Consider the following 7,076-nt stretch of genomic DNA (forward strand, 5'->3'; position numbering starts at 1 on the left):
ATCTCCTTGAAACTCTGGATTCTGATAGAGCGTCATGAGACTTAGACGTGAGTGCAAAAATGGAGGCTCTAGACCCTTCCAGAGCTGAGATATCGAATTTCAAAATTTCGACCCGAAAAAAAAACGAAAGGGGTACCACTGTCGTTTTTTTTTGGGGGGGTCGAAATTTTGAGTTTCTCTGATCTTCCTGAAACTCTGGATTCTGATAGAGGGTCATGAGACTTAGACGTGAGTGCAAAAATGGAGGCTCTAGACCCTTCCAGAGCTGAGATATCGACTTTCAAAATTTCAACCCGAAAAAAAAACAAAAGGGGTACCACTGTCGTTTTTTTGGGGGGGTCGAAATTTTGAGTGTCTCTGATCTCCTTGAAACTCTGGATTCTGATAGAGGGTCATGAGACTTAGACGTGAGTGCAAAAATGGAGGCTCTAGACCCTTCCAGAGCTGAGATATCGAATTTCAAAATTTCGACCCAAAAAAAAACGAAAGGGGTACCACTGTCGTTTTTTTTTCGGGGTCGAAATTTTGAGTTTCTCTGATCTTCCTGAAACTCTGGATTCTGATAGAGGGTCATGAGACTTAGACGTGAGTGCAAAAATGGAGGCTCTAGACCCTTCCAGAGCTGAGATATCGAATTTCAAAATTTAGACCCGAAAAAAAAACGAAAGGGGTACCACTGTCGTTTTTTTTGGGGGGGTCAAAATTATGAGTTTCTCTGATCTTCCTGAAACTCTGGATTCTGATAGAGGGTCATGAGACTTAGACGTGAGTGCAAAAATGGAGGCTCTAGACCCTTCCAGAGCTGAGATATCGACTTTCAAAATTTCAACCCGAAAAAAAAAACAAAAGGGGTACCACTGTCGTTTTTTTTGGGGGTCGAAATTTTGAGTGTCTCTGATCTCCTTGAAACTCTGGATTCTGATAGAGGGTCATGAGACTTAGACGTGAGTGCAAAAATGGAGGCTCTAGACCCTTCCAGAGCTGAGATATCGAATTTCAAAATTTCGACCCGAAAAAAAAAACGAAAGGGGTACCACTGTCGTTTTTTTTTGGGGTCGAAATTTTGAGTTTCTCTGATCTTCCTGAAACTCTGGATTCTGATAGAGGGTCATGAGACTTAGACGTGAGTGCAAAAATGGAGGCTCTAGACCCTTCCAGAGCTGAGATATCGACTTTAAAAATTTCAACCCGAAAAAAAAAACGAAAGGGGTACCACTGTCGTTTTTTTGGGGGGGTCGAAATTTTGAGTTTCTCTGATGTTCTTGAAACTCTGGATTCTGATAGAGGGTCATGAGACTTAGACGTGAGTGCAAAAATGGAGGCTCTAGACCCTTCCAGAACTGAGATATCGAATTTCAAAATTTCGACCCGAAAAAAAAAACGAAAGGGGTACCACTGTCGGTTTTTTTGGGGGTCGAAATTTTGAGTGTCTCTGATCTCCTTGAAACTCTGGATTCTGATAGAGGGTCATGAGACTTAGACTTGAGTGCAAAAAATGGAGGCTCTAGACCCTTCCAGAGCTGAGATATCGAATTTCAAAATTTCGACCTGAAAAAAAAAACGAAAGGGGTGCCACTGTCGTTTTTTTTGGGAGTCGAAATTTTGAGTTTCTCTGATATTCTTGAAACTATGGATTCTGATAGAGGGTCATGAGACTTAGACGTGAGTGCAAAATTGGAGGCTCTAGACCCTTCCAGAGCTGAGATATCGAATTTCAAAATTTCGACCCGAAAAAAAAACGAAAGGGGTACCACTGTCGTTTTTTTTGGAGGTCGAAATTTTAAGTGTCTCTGATCTCCTTGAAACTCTGGATTCTGATAGAGGGTCATGAGACTTAGACGTGAGTGCAAAAATGGAGGCTCTAGACCCTTCCAGAGCTGAGATATCGAATTTCAAAATTTCGACCCGAAAAAAAAACGAAAGTGTCGTTTTTTTGGGGGGGTCAAAATTTTGAGTTTCTCTGATCTTCCTGAAACTCTGGATTCTGATAGAGGGTCATGAGACTTAGACGTGAGTGCAAAAATGGAGGCTCTAGACCCTTCCAGAGCTGAGATATCGACTTTCAAAATTTCAACCCGAAAAAAAAAACAAAAGGGTTACCACTGTCGTTTTTTTTTCGGGGTCGAAATTTTGAGTTTCTCTGATCTTCCTGAAACTCTGGATTCTGATAGAGGGTCATGAGACTTAGACGTGAGTGCAAAAATGGAGGCTCTAGACCCTTCCAGAGCTGAGATATATCGAATTTCAAAATTTCGACCCGAAAAAAAAACGAAAGGGGTACCACTGTCGTTTTTTTGGGGGGGTCAAAATTTTGAGTTTCTCTGATCTTCCTGAAACTCTGGATTCTGATAGAGGGTCATGAGCCTTAGACGTGAGTACAAAAATGGAGGCTCTAGACCCTTCCAGAGCTGAGATATCGACTTTCAAAATTTCAACCCGAAAAAAAAACAAAAGGGGTACCACTGTCGTTTTTTTGGGGGGTCGAAAATTTGAGTGTCTCTGATCTCCTTGAAACTCTGGATTCTGATAGAGGGTCATGAGACTTAGACGTGAGTGCAAAAATGGAGGCTCTAGACCCTTCCAGAGCTGAGATATCGACTTTCAAAATTTCAACCCGAAAAAAAAACAAAAGGGGTACCACTGTCGTTTTTTTTGGGGGTCGAAATTTTGAGTGTCTCTGATCTCCTTGAAACTCTGGATTCTGATAGAGGGTCATGAGACTTAGACGTGAGTGCAAAAATGGAGGCTCTAGACCCTTCCAGAGCTGAGATATCGAATTTCAAAATTTCGACCCGAAAAAAAAAACGAAAGGGGTACCACTGTCGTTTTTTTTGGGGGTCGAAATTTTGAGTTTCTCTGATGTTTTTTGAAACTCTGGATTCTGATAGAGGGTCATGAGACTTAGACGTGAGTGCAAAAATGGAGTCTCTAGACCCTTCCAGAGCTGAGATATCGAATTTCAAAATTTCGACCCGAAAAAAAAACGAAAGGGGTACCACTGTCATTTTTTTTTTGGGGTCGAAATTTTGAGTTTCTCTGATCTTCCTGAAACTCTGGATTCTGATAGAGGGTCATGAGACTTAGACGTGAGTGCAAAATGGAGGCTCTAGACCCTTCCAGAGCTGAGATATCGACTTTCAAAATTTCAACCCGAAAAAAAAACCGAAAGGGGTACCACTGTCGTTTTTTTTGGGGGGTCAAAATTTTGAGTTTCTCTGATCTTCCTGAAACTCTGGATTCTGATAGAGGGTCATGAGACTTAGACGTGAGTGCAAAAATGGAGGCTCTAGACCCTTCCAGAGCTGAGATATCGACTTTCAAAATTTCAACCCGAAAAAAAAACAAAAAGGGTACCACTGTCGTTTTTTTTGGGGGTCGAAATTTTGAGTGTCTCTGATCTCCTTGAAACTCTGGATTCTGATAGAGGGTCATGAGACTTAGACGTGAGTGCAAAAATGGAGGCTCTAGACCCTTCCAGAGCTGAGATATCGAATTTCAAAATTTCGACCCGAAAAAAAAACGAAAGGGGTACCACTGTCGTTTTTTTTGGGGGTCGAAATTTTGAGTGTCTCTGATCTCCTTGAAACTCTGGATTCTGATAGAGGGTCATGAGACTTAGACGTGAGTGCAAAAATTGAGGCTCTAGACCCTTCCAGAGCTGAGATATCGACTTTCAAAATTTCAACCCGAAAAAAAAAACAAAAGGGGTACGTACCACTGTCGTTTTTTTTGGGGGTCGAAATTTTGAGTGTCTCTGATCTCCTTGAAACTCTGGATTCTGATAGAGGGTCATGAGACTTAGACGTGAGTGCAAAAATGGAGGCTCTAGACCCTTCCAGAGCTGAGATATCGAATTTCAAAATTTCGACCCGAAAAAAAACCCGAAAGGGGTACCACTGTCGTTTTTTTTTCGGGGTCGAAATGTTGAGTTTCTCTGATCGTCCTGAAACTCTGGATTCTGATAGAGGGTCATGAGACTTAGACGTGAGTGCAAAAATGGAGGCTCTAGACCCTTCCAGAGCTGAGATATCGACTTTCAAAATTTCAACCCGAAAAAAAAAACAAAAGGGGTACCACTGTCGTTTTTTTGGGGGGTCGAAATTTTGAGTGTCTCTGATCTCCTTGAAACTCTGGATTCTGATAGAGGGTCATGAGACTTAGACGTGAGTGCAAAAATGGAGGCTCTAGACCCTTCCAGAGCTGAGATATCGAATTTAAAAATTTCGACCCGAAAAAAAAACGAAAGGGGTACCACTGTCGTTTTTTTTGGGGGTCGAAATTTTGAGTGTCTCTGATCTCCTTGAAACTCTGGATTCTGATAGAGGGTCATGAGACTTAGACGTGAGTGCAAAAATGGAGGCTCTAGACCCTTCCAGAGCTGAGATATCGACTTTCAAAATTTCAACCCGAAAAAAAAACAAAAGGGGTACCACTGTCGTTTTTTTTGGGGGTCGAAATTTTGAGTGTCTCTGATCTCCTTGAAACTCTGGATTCTGATAGAGGGGATATGAGACTTAGACGTGAGTGCAAAAATGGAGGCTCTAGACCCTTCCAGAGCTGAGATATCGAATTTCAAAATTTCGACCCGAAAAAAAACCGAAAGGGGTACCACTGTCGTTTTTTTTTCGGGGTCGAAATTTTGAGTTTCTCTGATCTTCCTGAAACTCTGGATTCTGATAGAGGGTCATGAGACTTAGACGTGAGTGCAAAAATGGAGGCTCTAGACCCTTCCAGAGCTGAGATATCGACTTTCAAAATTTCAACCCGAAAAAAAAACAAAAGGGGTACCACTGTCGTTTTTTTGGGGGGTCGAAATTTTGAGTGTCTCTGATCTCCTTGAAACTCTGGATTCTGATAGAGGGTCATGAGATTTAGACGTGAGTGCAAAAATGGAGGCTCTAGACCCTTCCAGAGCTGAGATATCGAATTTCAAAATTTCGACCCGAAAAAAAAACGAAAGGGGTACCACTGTCGTTTTTTTTGGAGGTCGAAATTTTAAGTGTCTCTGATCTCCTTGAAACTCTGGATTCTGATAGAGGGTCATGAGACTTAGACGTGAGTGCAAAAATGGAGGCTCTAGACCCTTCCAGAGCTGAGATTTCGAATTTCAAAATTTCGACCCGAAAAAAAAACGAAAGGGGTACCACTGTCGTTTTTTTGGGGGGGTCAAAATTTTGAGTTTCTCTGATCTTCCTGAAACTCTGGATTCTGATAGAGGGTCATGAGACTTAGACGTGAGTGCAAAAATGGAGGCTCTAGACCCTTCCAGAGCTGAGATATCGACTTTCAAAATTTCAACCCGAAAAAAAAACAAAAGGGGTACCACTGTCGTTTTTTTGGGGGGTCGAAATTTTGAGTGTCTCTGATCTCCTTGAAACTCTGGATTCTGATAGAGGGTCATGAGACTTAGACGTGAGTGCAAAATGGAGGCTTTAAACCCTTCCAGAGCTGAGATATCGACTTTCAAAATTTCAACCCGAAAAAAAAACGAAAGGGGTACCACTGTCGTTTTTTTTGGGGGGTCGAAATTTTGAGTTTCTCTGATGTTCTTGAAACTCTGGATTCTGATAGAGGGTCATGAGACTTAGACGTGAGTGCAAAAATGGAGGCTCTAGACCCTTCCAGAGCTGAGATATCGAATTTCAAAATTTCGACCCGAAAAAAAAACGAAAGGGGTACCACTGTCGTTTTTTTGGGGGGGTCGAAATTTTGAGTTTCTCTGATATTCTTGAAACTCTGGATTCTGATAGAGGGTCATGAGACTTAGACGTGAGTGCAAAAATTGAAGCTCTAGACCCTTCCAGAGCTGAGATATCGAATTTCAAAATTTCGACCTGAAAAAAAACGAAAGGGGTACCACTTTCGTTTTTTTTGGGGGTCGAAATTTTTAGTTTCTCTGATCTTCTTGAAACTCTGGATTCTGATAGAGGGTCGTGAGACTTAGATGTGAGTGCAAAAATGGAGACTCTAGACCATTCCAGAGCTGAGATATCGACTTTCAAAATTTCAACCCGAAAAAAAAAACGAAAGGGGTACCACTGTCGTTTTTTTTTGGGGGGGGGCGAAATTTTGAGTTTCTCTGATGTTCTTGAAACTCTGGATTCTGATAGAGGGTCATGAGACTTAGACGTGAGTGCAAAAATGGAGGCTCTAGACCCTTCCAGAGCTGAGATATCGACTTTCAAAATTTCTACCCGAAAAAAAAAACGAAAGGGGTACCACTGTCGTTTTTTTTGGGGGGTCGAAATTTTGAGTTTCTCTGATGTTCTTGAAACTCTGGATTCTGATAGAGGGTCATGAGACTTAGACGTGAGTGCAAAAATGGAGGCTCTAGACCCTTCCAGAGCTGAGATATCGAATTTCAAAATTTCGACCCGAAAAAAAAACGAAAGGGGTACCACTGTCGTTTTTTTGGGGGGTCGAAATTTTAAGTGTCTCTGATCTCTTTGAAACTCTGGATTTTGATAGAGGGTCATGAGACTTAGACGTGAGTGCAAAAATGGAGGCTTTAGACCCTTCCAGAGCTGAGATATCGAATTTCAAAATTTCGACCCGAAAAAAAAAAACGAAAGGGGTACCACTGTCGTTTTTTTTAGGGGTCGAAATTTTGAGTTTCTCTGATCTTCCTGAAACTCTGGATTCTGATAGAGGGTCATGGGACTTAGACGTGAGTGCAAAAATGGAGGCTCTAGACCCTTCCAGAGCTGAGATATCGAATTTCAAAATTTCGACCCGAAAAAAAAACGAAAGGGGTACCACTGTCGTTTTTTTTGGAGGTCGAAATTTTAAGTGTCTCTGATCTCCTTGAAACTCTGGATTCTGATAGAGGGTCATGAGACTTAGACGTGAGTGCAAAAATGGAGGCTTTAGACCCTTCCAGAGCTGATATATCGAATTTCAAAATTTCGACCCGAAAAAAAAAACGAAAGGGGTACCACTGTCGTTTTTTTTAGGGGTCGAAATTTTGAGTTTCTCTGATCTTCCTGAAACTCTGGATTCTGATAGAGGGTCATGGGACTTAGACGTGAGTGCAAAAATGGAGGCTCTAGACCCTTCCAGAGCTGAGATATCGAATT

Source organism: Pimephales promelas, chromosome 22 (assembly GCF_988280905.1).
Source record: "Pimephales promelas chromosome 22, fPimPro1.hap1.1, whole genome shotgun sequence".
In the NCBI taxonomy this organism is placed as follows: Eukaryota; Metazoa; Chordata; class Actinopteri; order Cypriniformes; family Leuciscidae; genus Pimephales; species Pimephales promelas.